The sequence below is a fragment of the Engystomops pustulosus genome, chromosome 4 (genome assembly GCF_040894005.1).
Source record: "Engystomops pustulosus chromosome 4, aEngPut4.maternal, whole genome shotgun sequence".
Lineage (NCBI taxonomy): Eukaryota > Metazoa > Chordata > Amphibia > Anura > Leptodactylidae > Engystomops > Engystomops pustulosus.
In genome coordinates, this window is record NC_092414.1 from 190436553 (window position 1) to 190452818 (window position 16266).

At 44.9% G+C, this 16266-nt stretch overlaps 1 protein-coding gene across 1 annotated transcript in view; it reads left to right on the forward strand.

Annotated features, from left to right (window-relative positions):
* Positions 1-11013: 11013 nt before the first annotated feature.
* Positions 11014-16266, forward strand: part of LOC140125730 (uncharacterized) — a 28619-nt gene continuing 23366 nt past the window's right edge. Inside the window, exon 1 of the mRNA XM_072144588.1 lies at positions 11014-11092. The gene's annotated coding sequence lies outside the window, so the exon portion shown is untranslated. The remainder of the gene's footprint in view (positions 11093-16266) is intronic.

Consider the following 16266-nt stretch of genomic DNA (forward strand, 5'->3'; position numbering starts at 1 on the left):
TGGTACAAATGATCACCCTCCAGTGCCTGTTGTTTTATGCCTTGGGAGCGCAGCATAGAGGCAGAATCCAAAACTCACCTGTCCTCGTTCCCCTGGCCTATGGGGGGAGGGGACAGTGTGGCATATGGGTGGGGCGCAATGTGGCTTATGGGGGGACAATGTGGCTTATGGGGGCACAGTGTGGCTACGGGGGGGGGGCACTGTATGGCTACAGGGGGGTGTGTGTGTGTGTGTGGGGGGGGGGGGGTCAGTGTGGCTACAAGGCGGGACAGTGTGGCTACAAGGGGGGTGGGACAGTGTGGCTACTGGTGGCAGGCAGTGTGGCGCTGCAAGTTTTCTGAAAAGTGGCTCTGTTGACCTTCTTAAACCTGAAGCCGTCCCTGATATGATATATTCATGTAAAGACCATATAAGTAAGAACAAGATGATAAAAGAATACCCAAAAGGACATCAGCGTCCCTCCTTTACCCTGCCGAATGCAGAAATGAGGGGGAAAAAAGCAAAAAGACTTTGAATACTTGCCTTAATACATTACTTAATAATAACTAAAAAAGTCACCCAGGCCTCTTTTAAACTTGCAGAATTAATCAACCTAATCAAAATATTACTGTAAAGATGCGTTGTCTATAACGATGGTGAAATGTGTAGAGGATATTAGATCTCTGCATTAATATAAAATTGGAGATCTAATGGACTAAAAAATGAATGGAGAACCATGTGGAAAACCTACCTGCTCCAGCTTTTGGTTCCTATGTCATGCCAGTCTCTAAGCACTAAGTGCTTTTGCAGGATTGCCCGGCAACTCAATTAGGCTGATCAGTGGCCTCCTTGGACCACGGGATGCCACTTGTTCTTACTTCATGAGTTACCTCCCGTGGTCCAAGAAATTGGTGCTGGAGACCAGAAGAATGGAGCACTGCAGGAGCCAGGAGATAGAAGAAGGGTAAGAACACTTTGATGTTTTTTAGGTGCACCCCTACCCTTTCACCCACAGGGTTTACCAAGATTCCTGATAAAACCCTTTTAAGGGACGAAGCAGTAAAACATTTTATGACTGGTATATCATGAAGGGGATGAAAGCCAGAATACTACTTCAACCTATATTACAGGAACCAGCTAAAAAAAAACCTCTGCATTTCACTTTTTATTTACTTTATTAAAGAAAATCTGATAAGAGCCCTAGAAATTGTTGCTTGTGTTGCAGTACATACTTTTCTCCACTAGATGTCACTAGTTGTGCTATTTATGGAGCATTCACATTTCTGAGTTGTGTATACCCAGCAGCTCTATATATTTTCATATATTCATATAATATATGTGTGTGTATAAACCTTTATGGTACATTTACACCAACGTGAGCTTACCTGGTCGCAGCCCGAGCGAGCGCATGTTGGCCCGCGGGAAAGGAGGAGGGATAAGCGCTGCTCACTCCCCTCACCACAGTAAACAGCTCCATATGGCCGCAAACATAGCAAAAGAAAGAGCATGTTCTATCTTTTCCCTGTGTAAGTTGTGACACCGTACCACTGCCAGGTCGCCATAGTCATCTATGAGGACGTAGACACACATCACCACAATGGCCATCTGAATGCGGCCTTACTGTGATACTAAACCACTTTTACACACTTCAACAGGGATTTTGGCCCAGTCCTCCCTACAGATTTTCTTCAGATCTTTCAGGTTTCAGGGCTATTAAAGGGCAAGACTGAAGGCATGAACTACCCGTAACCTTTAAAAGAAAACATGGGCACACTAATGCTGAGATTAACCCCATTATAAACCATCTATAAATACCACAGACCACAACTCTTGCTAGGTTTAAAAAAGGTCACAGCTTTATTTTATCCATACAAACAATTCCAAACACTTAAAGCACTTGTTTGTTATTCGGTCTCATCGTGCTCGGCCACTGTATGCTAGCTGGACTCCCAACTGGCAAGTCGGCCAACCGAGCATTCTCCATCACATCTTTCTCTTTCCGCCAGCTGCGACTTGGAGTATGGGCTATGTGCTGATGAGATAGTAAATATTAGATGGGGCACTTCCTTTCCATGACAGGACATCCGCTCTTCTATTTCATCACGCCCATAACAGGGAAATGATGTACAACTTGGTGATGTGCAATACAGAGCAGTGCTGGAAGCTTATTTCACAACAAGAATCCAGCTGTAATAGTGAGAAGGGTTCTGGCATGAAGATTTCCATGTGCTTATGCCAGGTTATCATAGGTTAGGGGTCCACAGTATAGAGGCCCTACTATGAAGTACACCTGTGGTTAGGTAGGAGCAGATCTCACTCTGATGGACACGAGCTGCACTCTTAAGCGCTTGTTCAAACAAATGTCTTTGGTTTATAAGTCACAGATCATATAGTGGTCGCATTTTATGGACTAAACACAGCACTACGGATGCGAGTCCAAGTATCATAGTTATACAGTGTGAAAAATAAGTACGGTATTTCATACTCTGACAATTTTACAGGTTTTCCCGTCTGCAAAGAATGTAGAAATCTTAAATTTTTTATCGTAGCAACACTGCAACTGAAAGACAGAATTTGTCCCCCGATTTGTGTCGCTGGAAAGTCGGCGCGATATCACCAAAATCCAATCGCGTGTGACACAATGCCCTTATAAATCCCTGTCCCGCCAGCATGATCCCGGAAAAGTTGGAAACCCGACAGAAATCTGGCTGCGGGACCCTTAGTAAATAAGCCCCATTGTATGATTTACAAATAATAAAATTTTTTTGCATGAAATAAGTATTTGAAACAATAGAAAAACAGAACTTAATACAGTGTAACCTTGGAATACTATTATTTGAGTATAATATGAGCCCGGAACATGCTTGTAATCCAAATCGCTTGTATATCAAAGCAAGATTTCCTATAGGAAACGCAGACAATTCGTTCCACAGTTATACAGTTTTGTGAGAGAGAAAGTTACAGTACAGTAGAGGTTGGGGAGGGTCACATAATGCTTGTATTATGGAATTTTGCTTGTAAACCTAGTTAAAAATATGTGTAAAATGCAAAACTTTTCAGACCAAGTTACTTGTAATCCACGGTTCCATTGTATGTGGCTCAGAAACCTTCATTTGCAGTTACAGAGGTTGGACGTTTCCTCTAGTTCTTATAGTTTGCACTGCAGCAGAGATTTTGGCTCAGTCCTCCATACAGATCTTCTCCAGATCTTTCAGGTGTCAGGGCTGTTGTTGGGCAATACTGAGTTTCAGCTCCATCCAAAGATTTCTGACGTGGAAATGCTTCTTATGAGTTTCTTTAGTTGCCCTGGCTATATATTTTGGGTCACTGTCATGCTCAAAGACCTAGTCATGATTCATTTTTTCCATCCCCCATGCTTGTCTAAATACAAACTACTTGGTCAAAATCTGAATGACCTAAATTAATGTTGTGACGGCAGCCAGGTTTGTCTTTAAAACCAAACGATACACGGATGCCTCCAGGTTGTGCCAATCACTGCATTGGTTGCCCTTCTCCTTTCGAATTCACTTTAAAATAATAACCCTCATCCACAAAGCTCTGCATAATGCTGCACCTCCCTATCTCTCTTCTCTCATCCCAGTCTATCACCCAACCCATTCTCTTCGATCTGCCAGTGATATTAGATTAATCTCTACCTTCATTCGAACTAATCCATCCTATGTCCCCCTCCCCTCAGTTATCCGGCAAACACCAGATATATACCAAGTTCCAGGCTTCTCCGCGGTCACTTTCATCTTGGACCTTGTAAATAAGATGGCGGCTGATGGCTGGTTCAAGCAGCAGAATTTTTATTTATTCAATTATTTATTTAAATTATTTTATATTATTTTATATATGCTCTTATGTCACCCCCTCATCCTCATAGACTGTAAGCTCTTGTGTCATCCCCTCATCCTCATAGACTGTAAGCTCTTGTGTCATCCCCTCATCCTCATAGACTGTAAGCTCTTGTGTCTCCCCTCATCCTCATAGACTGTAAGCTCTTGTGTCACCCCCCTCATCCTCATAGACTGTAAGCTCTTGTGTCACCCCCTCATCCTCATAGACTGTAAGCACTTGTGTCACCCCCTCATCCTCGTAGACTGTAAGCTCTTGTGTCACCCCCTCATCCTCATAGACTGTAAGCTCTTGTGTCACCCCCTCATCCTCATAGACTGTAAGCTCTTGTATCACCCCCTCATCCTCATAGACTGTAAGCTTTTGTGTCCCCCCTCATCCTCTTAGACTGTAAGCTCTTGTGTCACCCCTCCTCCTCATAGACTGTAAGCTCTTGTGTCACCTCCTCATCTTCATAGACTGTAAGCTCTTGTGTCACCCCCTCATCCTCATAGACTGTAAGCTCTTGTGTTACCCCCTCATCCTCATAGACTGTAAGCTCTTGTGTCACCCCCTCATCCTCATAGACTGTAAGCTCTTGTGTCACCCCCTCATCTTCATAGACTGTAAGCTCTTGTGTCACCCCCTCATCTTCATAGACTGTAAGCTCTTGTGTCCCCCCTCATCCTCATAGACTGTAAGCTCTTGTGTCACCCCCTCATCCTCATAGACTGTAAGCTCTTGGGTCACCCCCTCATCCTCATAGACTGTAAGCTCTTGTGTCACCCCCTCATCCTCATAGTCTGTAAGCTCTTGTGTCACCCCTCCTCCTCATAGACTGTAAGCTCTTGTGTCACCTCCTCATCCTCATAGACTGTAAGCTCTTGTGTCACCCCCTCATCCTCATAGACTGTAAGCTCTTGGGTCACCCCCTCATCCTCATAGACTGTAAGCTCTTGTGTCACCCCCTCATCCTCATAGTCTGTAAGCTCTTGTGTCACCCCCTCATCCTCATAGACTGTAAGCTCTTGTGTCACCCCTCCTCCTCATAGACTGTAAGCTCTTGTGTCACCTCCTCATCCTCATAGACTGTAAGCTCTTGTGTCACCCCCTCATCCTCATAGACTGTAAGCTCTTGGGTCACCCCCTCATCCTCATAGACTGTAAGCTCTTGTGTCACCCCCTCATCCTCATAGTCTGTAAGCTCTTGTGTCACCCCCTCATCCTCATAGACTGTAAGCTCTTGTGTCACCCCTCCTCCTCATAGACTGTAAGCTCTTGTGTCACCTCCTCATCCTCATAGACTGTAAGCTCTTGTGTCACCCCCTCATCCTCATAGACTGTAAGCTCTTGGGTCACCCCCTCATCCTCATAGACTGTAAGCTCTTGTGTCACCCCCTCATCCTCATAGTCTGTAAGCTCTTGTGGTCAGGGCCCTCACTCCTATTGTTCCTTTTGACTGTTTGTACTTTGTAAAGGGAATATGATGGTGCTATACAAATAAACATTATTATTATTATTCTTGGGGTTGTACTCATCCTTCTTCTTCCTCCAAACTCAGTGAGTGGACCTAATACCAAAACCTTTCAAACAGATGGAATTAATACAGGTAATGAGTTAGAGGAGCTTCTTTATAACACACAGCTCTGATTACTCTTTGTGATATAACAAGCCGCGCACCTGTGTGACATCACATGACCAGGGATATAACGAGCCGCGCACCTGTGTGACATCACATGACCAGGGTTATAACAAGCCGCGCACTTGTGTGACATCACATGACCAGGGATATAACGAGCCGCGCACCTGTGTGACATCACATGACTAGGGATATAACGAGCCGCGCACCTGTGTGACATCACATGACCAGGGATATATAACGAGCCGCGCACCTATGTGACATCACATGACCAGGGATATAACGAGCTGCGCACCTGTGTGACATCACATGACCATGGATATAACGAGCCGTGCACCTATGTGACATCACATGACCAGGGATATAACGAGCCGCGCACCTCTGTGACATCACATGACCAGGGATATAACGAGCCGCGCACCTCTGTGACATCACATGACCAGGGATATAACGAGCCGCGCACCTGTGTGACATCACATGACCAGGGATATAACGAGCCGCGCACCTGTGTGACATCACATGACCAGGGATATAACGAACCGTGCACCTGTGTGACATCACATGACCAGGGATATAACGAGCCGCGCACCTGTGTGACATCACATGACCAGGGATATAACGAGCCGCGCACCTGTGTCACATCACATGACCAGGGGTCTGTTTTCTTTCCACAGGAAGCAAACAGTGAGGCTTCCTATACAATGGCTACAGGCAGAGATCTAGAAAACCAGGAGGAATTTTTGTACAGAAAGCATATACAGGCAGTCCCCTACTTAAGAACACCTGGTTTACATACGACCCCTAGTTACAAACGGACCTCTGGTAATTGGTAATTTATTGTACTTTAGTCCTAGGCTACAATAATCAGCTATAACAGTTATCACAGGTGTCTGTAATTAAGCTTTATTGTTAATCCTGATTCTTATGACAATCCAACATTTTTAAAATCCAATTGTCACAGAGACCAAAAAAAATTTGGCTGGGATTACAATGATAAAGTATACAGTTCCGACTTACATACGAATTCAACTTAAGAACAAACCTACAGAACCCATCTTGTATGTAACCCGGGGACTGCCTGTATTAGAAAATTGTATAATTGTTTAATATAGAAACAATAACATTTACTTGCTGAATTTGGACAACCCATCATTTTTTAGAGGAGCTGGAAATAGGTGTAAACTTTCATTATAGTAAATGATGATGAAGCTCAAGCTTGTTTGTGTATGGCTTACACGTTTAATCCGTGCACCTGGAGGATCGCTACAGGAGCCTGAACGGTATTTGTTTGCCAGTAAATGATGATGGTCCAAGACTTTCAGAACACCATATGGGTGACCCTATAATAGCAATACTACAGACGGTTATGTCAGACTTTACCATCACCATCCAGGAAGGAATTGTGTAACTCTCTATGATGTAATACAGGCTGTCATATTCTTAGAACACGGGCTTTACGAATCTAAAGCTTAACACCCTACTTAGTTTTTTCCTGATTGTTAAAGTCAGAAGAGACAGGATGAAGCCTTGAAGTGTAATATGAGGAAAAGTAAATTCAATGTATGCAGTCTATTGACATGTACATCAATAAATCCCTAATCTATGTGAATCTCATGTAATTTGTATGTAATAAATAGATAACATGTTGGCTACCCACAGCCACCACTAGAGGGAGCTTAACTACTACTTTCTAACTATTGATTTCAATGCCCAAACATGTACTTATCAATTTTTCATTGGTAAAACTTAGGACATTTAAATTCCAGCCTAGGGACTGCCCTCTTTCATAAAAAGATGAGGAAATTATTAATTATCTGGAGCATCTTTTCTAATAGCTCTTTGTTGTGTCATGTTAACAGTGAAGGAGGGTTGTCCATGCATCACGCTGTCCAATCAGCGCTGACAATATCAAACTATGTGGGGAGAGACTTAGTTGTCAATTTTTTCAAAAATTTCTAGGGGGAATAACAGGGGCACCACATAAGCTATAAGATAATGGGGCTCATTTACTAAGGGTCCACGTAGCGCATTTTCGTCGGGTTTCCCGACGATTTCCCTTTTGCGCCGAATTTCCCCAGGATTTTGGTGCACGCGATCGGATTTTGGAATTGTGTTGCAAGATCAAGCACTTACAAGCACTGAGAAGAAGAAGGTGAACTCCGGCGGACCTCGGCACAGAAGCGACACATGCAGGAACTCGGGCACACGGTCTTAGTGTATCGCGGCAGAGCCGAATCCTCGTCGGACAATGCACCGCGGGATCGCGACAGGACCGGGTAAGTAAATCTGCCCCATCATGCTACAACAGGGGTGCACTACTTGCGGCACACATAGCTTTGAGGTATAGCCCACAGCCTGTTGCTGCAGAGGTTCAGGATCCTGGAGTGGCAGAGGACCCTGGAGCAATGGGTATTCGTCAGCTGTTCTGTACTCACAGCTCTGGGTGCTATTCTACTTTGGATACTCTGGGAGTCTCCAACATTAGACATGTGCTCTGGCGTTTGCCACTACTATAGTCTGCTCTGTGGGTTTCCAGTATTAGGAAGTAAGAGTTCTCTTTATGGAGAGTTTGTCAATTAAGGCAGACTTATAGGCGTGTGGAGACTTAACATCAAGCATGGCTTACAAGAAGCCTAATAACATGATGTGGAATTAAGCCAACCCACTATATCTATTCCAGGAGGAACAGATTAGATATACTGGTTTGGAATAATCCCACATCATGTGATTAGGCTTCTTGTAGGCCATACTTGGTGTTAAGGGAGCCGCCTTTCAAGGTAGCAAAAGGAGGCATTGTTTTCCCATTTCCCAACTTTGAAAATGTATTTGCATTTTTTCCCCAGAATCCCGTTGTGTACCAATGGCTGTAAGTCTTCACACACCTATATGGTGGCCTTAATTGGCAAACTCTCCATGAGGAGAACTCTTACTTCCTGACCCTAATCAATAATCTCTCACTCAACTAAATCTACACTGTACTGAGGAGACCCAACCAGGTAGAATAGATATACTCAAATAATGTCATTAGAAATTTGCAAAATCCCCCACCGGGCCTAGCCTTTTCTTGGGGCCTGGAGGCAGCCGGGGCCCAGAATACTGGAGTAGCTGGCGATAGCGGCCTAGGCACCCTGTGGTCAAGGTGCTTGGTATGGGGACCGGAGAGCTGTCCTACAGCCTGGCAGGTCTCCAGCAGGTGGTATGTGCAAGAAATATGGAGGGAGAGGCTGTGGTACTGGTTCTCCCTGGGGCAACCCCTGAGTGTCCGTAAGATAGGTCCCTGGGTAATGGATGGGGAAGCCAGTGGTGGTATAAAGTCGTATCCAGGGATCAGACGGAGGCAACGTTGTGCAAATGAACACACGATTCTTTATTGAACAACAGGTCACAGGCAATGGGCCTAAACGGTTAACAGCAGATTCTGGTACTGGAGTGGTCGTGGAAAGGGGTCCTCAGGATTAGTGCACCAGCCTGGTAGTAGATGCAGGCTGGGATGGAGCTGTGTCCAAACTGTGGAAGCTGCAGATCTGATTCTCCTGATTCTGGTCCTGGGATTAGGTTAAATGTCAGTACTGAAGGTGTGCTGACACTGTCTCTCTCTTCACTCAGACCATGTGGACTGCTGGTAGATTCTAAAGAGAGACATGAGGTCCAAGAGGTTGTGGTAAAACCAGCCAGGACTGGAATCAGACCATGTGCTCCTCCCTGCCCAGGGGTTTTATACTCTCCCTGGTCAGGTGGTAGCACCTCTCCAATCACACTCCAGTTTACAATACAGCCAACTCATTCGTTAACGTTCTACACCCACTTAACTATTGCCTGTTCAGGCAGAGGCTACAGCTGCAGATTACCTGAGATCTCCCTGTATTATCTGCTGTATATCTGCAGTATTTGCTTATTTCCCGCTTTCCGGTATTGTAAGTGCAACATTCCCCACCGGGGCCTAGCCTTTTCTTGCGGCCTGGAGGCAGCCGGGGCCCAGAATACCGGAGTGGCTGGTGGTTGCGGCCTAGGCACGCTAGTGTCACGGTGCTTGGTATGGGGACCGGAGGGCTGTCCTACAGCCTGGCAGGCCTCCAGCAGGTGGTGTGCGCAAGAAATGATATAGAGGGGGAGGCTGTGGTACTGGTTCTCCCTGGGGCAGCCCTTAGAGTCTGTAGTATGTGTCCCTGGTAGATGGATGGGGTGCCCTTGATGGTGAGACAGTCATAGCAGGGACCAGATGGAGGCAATGTTGTGCATAAAAGTAACTTAAAGTTCTTTATTGGAACCAACGGTAACAAAACGTCAAACGATTCTGTACAAGTGCAGTACTGGAGTGATCTTGGAGAGGAACCTCAGGAGTTGTGTCACCAGCCTGGATGCAGGGGCAGGCTGGGATGTAGCTGTGTCCAATCCTGGAAGCTGCAGCTTTGTCCTGAGTATATTCAGTATCACTTTGGGTGTAGTTGCTTAGTTGAGGCCTAGAAGGCCTATGTGCAGAGCATGTGCTCTGAGCTCCTCCTGTGTTGAGAGCTTGAACTGAAGAGAGCTAACTCCTCCCCTGACTAAGGGTTTAGTTACTCCCTAGTCAGGTGGTCTCCTCCACCAATCACATTCCAGTTACAATAGTGGAACATCATTGGATAATAACATTAACATTCTTAACCCTTGCCTGTCTAGGAAGTATCTAATTACCTCTATATGTACTGGGTAGTAAAAGTAGTTATTCGCAACTACTCCTCTGCCATGCGCATTGGCAGGAACGTTGCATAAGTGTGTTCTGGGAGTCTCCATTTCTATAGTCTGCTCTGTGCATCTAAGCTATTATACATCTGCTGTGGGGTCTCCAGTATTACACATCTGCTCTGGGGTCTCCAGTATTATACATCTGCTCTGGGGTTCTCCATTTCTATAGTCTGCTCTGTGCATCTACGCTATTATATATCTGCTCTGGGGTCTCCAGTATTATACATCTGCTCTGGGGTCTCCAGTATTAGTTTCTGCTCTAGGGGAGGGGAGTCTCCATTATTATTATTATCTGATTTCTGCACTGTATTTATATTTTACTCTGGGGTCTGTATTGGTTATTGTACAAATGAAGTATATGGTTTCTGGCATAAACTGTGGTTGTTCTGGTTACTAGTTGCGGTTCCATGAAGTTGAGCGGTTACGACAATGCGGCCCACGGAGAACACTGTGCTATAAAATTCCTATATTATAAGAAATACAAGTCCAACTTTTGCCAAATTTTTGGGCAAAAAAGGGAGGTAAAAAAGACACAACTGCCCTCATAGGCTACCCGAGAACACGATAATGGAAATTACCAATGGAAATAAATTGTCAATGGAAGTTTTGTGGAATATTATACAGTATACTTCATCCTCCCTATTATAGATGATATGACAAAGAACAAGGGTGGGGGTGGGGGGGATACAAACTAATGATCTCATCTGGGAAATATAATTGCCGGCACCTTGCATAAGACCCAGGACAATCTTACTATAGTATACTCTGCTAGATATGATAATAATAGTGTAATGGTGACAATTTCCTATTGTTTCAATTTTTCCACTAGTGTGAAGTGAATTAGTCACAATATGATGAGTAAAACCACAGAATGGAGGCTCTGTGCCAGCAAGCAGCGAAAACTCCTAATGGGTGAGGCCAACGCTCACGTCTACTGGTGATGATGTCCTAATCTAAACCACAGACATTTCCCATGAAATATCCTATTCTTATAGATCACTATATATTGGGGGTCATTTACTAAGGGCCCGATTCGTGTTTTCCCGTCGTGTTACCCGAATATTTCCGATTTGCGCCGATTTTCCCTGTATTGCCCCGGGATTTTGGCGCATGCGATCGGATTGTGGCGCATCGGCGCTGGCATGCACGCGACAGAAATCGGGTGGCGTGGCCGAACGAAAACCCGATGGATTCGGAAAAACTGCTGCATTTTTAAAAAAAAAAGTGTCGCGGAAATTGCACTTACCTTCATCAGGAATAGGCCGGTGAACTTTAGTGCATTCCAGCGGGCCTCGGGGAACTTCAGCACAGCAGCGCCACCTGGTGGACGTCGGAGGAACTGCCTTAGTGAATCCCGGCCGGACCCGAATCCACCACAGAGAATGCGCCACTGGATCGCGAATGGACCGGGTAAGTAAATCTGCCCCAATGTCTATATAGCAGGTCAGAGGCTCACGTTGAGTTAACAAAATCTTCTTTGTATGTTTTATCTACAAAACAAAATGCACCAAAATACTGCATTTGATTAGGGCAAAATCTGCACCAAAATTGCACAATAATTTTGATGCAGGTAAGCCAAGTCATATGTCATATAAACTGGAAACTCCTGATCCAGACTTCTATCCTATCTCTACAATTTATTTGACTTTTTAGGACTGTCTAGTTTTAAAGGGATCCCCTCAGGTTGGAAATCTCCTTTTTAAAGGGATCCCCTCAGGTTGGAAATCTCCTTTCTGGCATTTCTTCTTCCTGTAAAATCTAGTCTGTTTAAAGGGAACTATGGTCATTTCAAAAATGCCTTTGTCAGCATTCTGAATAATTTCAGGACTTTATATAAGTTTAATTCACATTACCTGGCTCCCTGCCAGCAGTATGTGGAGGGTGGAGGATGGACAGCTGCCCCCTAATGCATTCTTCCTGTACTCTATGCCATCCCCCTCCTTCCCCTGCCTGATCAAGGGAGGGAAATGCATTATCATGGAAGAGAGGAGACTGACACAGACACACACACACACAGGCTGCAACTGCCCCTTTCCTGGGGACCCACCAAATGCTGCTGGCAGAGAGCAAGGCAATGTGAATAAAACTATAATAAAGTACTGAAATTACTCAGAATGCTGACAAAGACATTTTTAAAATCAGCAACGCATAGGCTTTTGAAACCCGTCACCTGCTAAAAATGACATTCCTGGTCACAGGCTCACTTTAACTATTAAAAAGAATGGGGCACATTTACTTACCCGGTCCAGTCGCGATCCTGCGGCGCGTTGTCCGACGAGGATTCAGGTCTGCCGGGATACACTAAGGTCGTGCGCCCAATATCCTGCAGGTGTCACTGTTGCGCCGAGGTCCGCCGGAGTTCACCTTCTTCTTCCTGGTGCCTGTAAGTGCTGATCTTGCGACACAAATCGTTTTTTAAATTCCACGTTTTTTTCCGAATCCGTCGGGTTGTCCGACGGCCATGCCCCCTGATTTCTGTCGTGTGAAAGCCGGCGCCATTTGTTTTCATGCATTGTGAACCAAACATACCTTGAGAATGCTGTAGCTACACTGATGCAGAAACATATCTTGTTTAATTCCTGAATTAAGATGTTTTGCTGAAAAAACAATTAAAATTATGATAATGAGGCTCTGTCGCTCATGTGGCTGCTCTGACGCTTCCCCTCTTACCCTAATTATGTGCCACTCCAGAGAATGATGTAATCACTGTGTTGTCCCTGACAGGCAGAAGTAATCAGTCGCTGCACCGTCCCCCAGCTGCTGTGTATGAGTAATGCAGCTCAGGATGATTAGTCCTGCCTGGACAGTTCAGGGAGCTCTGTGTAATGTGTTTATAAATGGCAGCCAGTATGTAACCCAGCTTTCCCAAGGTCCTGAATTTTATAATGGTTTTTTGAGAAAAAACACTTGGATTAGGGATTAAAGAAGATATGTTTCTGCATCAGTGTAGCATATACGTTTGGTTCACAATGCATGAAAGCAAATGGTAGATTTCCTTTAAATGAGTAAAGCATTAGTCAGCATTAGTGAAATTGACAAAAGAAGACAACATTTGCAATATAAACAGAGATTGTAGAAGAACAATACCTCCAATACCATATACCATAATGCTGACTAAGGCTGGGTTCACATCCCAATAACGGTGTATGCTTAGTGTATATGTTGGGAAAGCTCCCTGCGTGTACCCATTGATATATAGCTGCAGACAGAGGGATAGTTGTTGCCCTTGTTGACGTATCCAGTGCACAAGACAGGATGCAAAGATGCGGCAAGCTATGTCTTTCCATTCTCTGGATACATTGCTCTGCAGGAGGGGGGACACTGGAAATGTCACTGCCCATATAAGGACAGTGACATCACTGTGGAAACACCCCCAACAAGGGGCGGCAGCCAATCACTGTTAACTCCTCCCCCCACATTCAGGGGAGTGGCCAGCCACAGGGCCACGTATCCCACTGTTTAAGCACTGAATCCGCCAGACGTGTCCTTACAACCTATGGAAAAAAAACGTGATGTGAATCCAGCCTAAAACTATGCAACTGTGTACAATCCCATTGAAAACTTTAGTTGGCACAAGACGTCCACATAAACATGTGGCCAAATCTATGGGGAAATTCCCAGTGTGAACATACCTTTAGAAGACGGGTGTCTGGTTAGCAATACTATCCGGGACAAAGGAGCTAAGCATACACCTACAGGTATGCAAACAATCTTTTTATTGTGAGCTAGATCGGTTTTTGCCTCACCAAACCTGTTTGATGGGTATATTCCTGGAAATATTAGCTATTAAAGTGAAGATAAGTGCAGCATGGAGTCATGTAAAGCTGATTGAGTCACTGTTTCCAAAGAATCTCTGCTTAAGGAAATAAGACTTCAAAAAATATAATTTACTTACCCGGTCCCTGCGCGATCCTCGAGGTGCGTTGTCCAACGAGAATGAAGTCTGCCGCGATCCAACAAGATCCTGCGTCCGATTTCCTGCATGTGTCGCTTCCCTGCACAGGTCCGCCGGAGTTCACCATCTTCTTCCCCGTGTATGTGTGTGCATTGTCTTGTGACACAATTTTGAATTTTAAATCCCGTGCTCAGTCCGAATCAGTCGGGTTGTCCGATGGCCAATTTGTGTCGCGTGAAAGTCGGCACCAAAATCCGATCGCAAAGCGGAAATAGTCGAGAAGTCCGACGGAAATGCGGTCCGCGGACCCTTAGTAAATGTGCCCCAATAAGTGGCATCTCAGACAGCAGAACAATACAAAGGATAGTGACAAGGCAGCAGCTTTACTACTAGAAGGCAAGTAGTTTATTATCAATATTATCAATAGAATATTGTGCAGGGTCAGTACGGCCTTGCAGAGGATGATCCTTTAAGCTACAGGGACTTATTACAGGGCTTTGAAAGTCTAGTAGAAGACAACCCCATATGGAGACGATGGGTCTTATTTACTAAGGTCGCTCGGACGCATTTTCGTCAGGTTTTCTGTCGCGCCGGGGTTTGCATCGCACACGATCGGATTGTGTCGCAATTGCACCGGCTTTCACACGACACAAATTGGGGGGCTGGCTGTCAGATGATCCGACGGATTCGGACAACACGCGGGATTTAACAATTAAAATTGTGTCGCAAGCCAAGCACGTACATGCATCGGGAAGAAGAAGGTGAACTCTGGCGGACCTGATCGGGGAAGCGACAGGTGCAGGATCTCGGGCGCACGCTGGTAGTGAATCGCGGCAGACTTCATCCTTGTCGGATATTCCGGATCGGGGATTGCGCAGGGACCAGGTAAGTAAATGTGCCCCAATCTCTTCTCCTAGGGATACAATAACAATGAAAAAAAATACATTATAATTAAAATGAGACACTTGTTGTTCTTTTGGGATCATTACTTTGGTGAGCTTAAATAGAAATAAATTAATAAATTAAAGGGGTTGGCCACTTTTCAATAAATCTCTTCCATTGGACATATCTCTGCATGTATACTGTATGTTCCTGTTCCATTGCCTTCTTTAAGAGCTTTGGCCTTTTCCTGTTCTCATTATGTTGGCCTCTGCATATATACACAACTTCTTTCTTTCACTGCTATAAGCCAACCTCATGGCATCCCCCACTGTGTCTCTCTTTTCACTGTCCGTCCTCCCTGATAGATTGCAGAGCAGAGTAAAGTTCTCCTTCCTAGCCAAAATATGAGAACTCCCTATATGAACTCAGAATTTTCTAATTGGGCATTTACCATACATGATGGACCTTTGCACCTTCTATTAATTGGCTTAGCATACGCCCAAAAATGTGTCACAATTCTAGTGCATTTGCATAATATTTGTCAGGGTTCAGGATCAGTGGACCCTCTGGACCACCACGGGAGATGAGCCGACACCTGGGACCGGAGTCTAAGTGGCACCTGTTCTTCACCAGAGCACGTAGCAAAGCGGGATGGTCTTTCTGCGACGGGGTGCCATCAGGTCGTTCCCAGGTGTGACTAGCCTGCGGTGTGCACACGGGTCAGGCTGGACGGGAGCAGGAGAGGAGAGGTCAGTTTGGAGCGGGGGCCAGAGCAGCGCCACAGAGAAGGGCACGGGTGTGCCTGTGATCCGTGGCATGGATCGAGGGGGCACCTGTGACACTATTGTGTAAAGCCACCCCCCCTCTCTTCAGGGGCCACAATGCCTTTGATTTTACTAGTTGTAAAACTACCTTAAAACTATCTACTTATAGATATACTAAGAATTGCACCAGAATTTTTTGTTTTATAGCCACAAATGATTGTGTTAGAGAAACTTGACAATTTAAACAATCTAATCCGGATAGTAAGAGACTTAGATTAAAGATTTCTTTGTGGATCAGCTACTAAAAATCTTATAATTGTCAGCTCAACACCTTTGGGAGAAAAGAAGAAGAAAAGAGAAGTATGAGTATAAAGGGATGAGTCATGTATAATCTTATTTCTAGGAGCGGCTAAGCCCTGAAGATCACTGTGATTCCTCGAAAGACATTCATACAGTGAAAGGAATCTTTCAGGGACTTGTTTTATCAGTATTTGTTGGATACCCGCCAGTTGATTGTAATACAAGTCAACCAACAATGATGACAT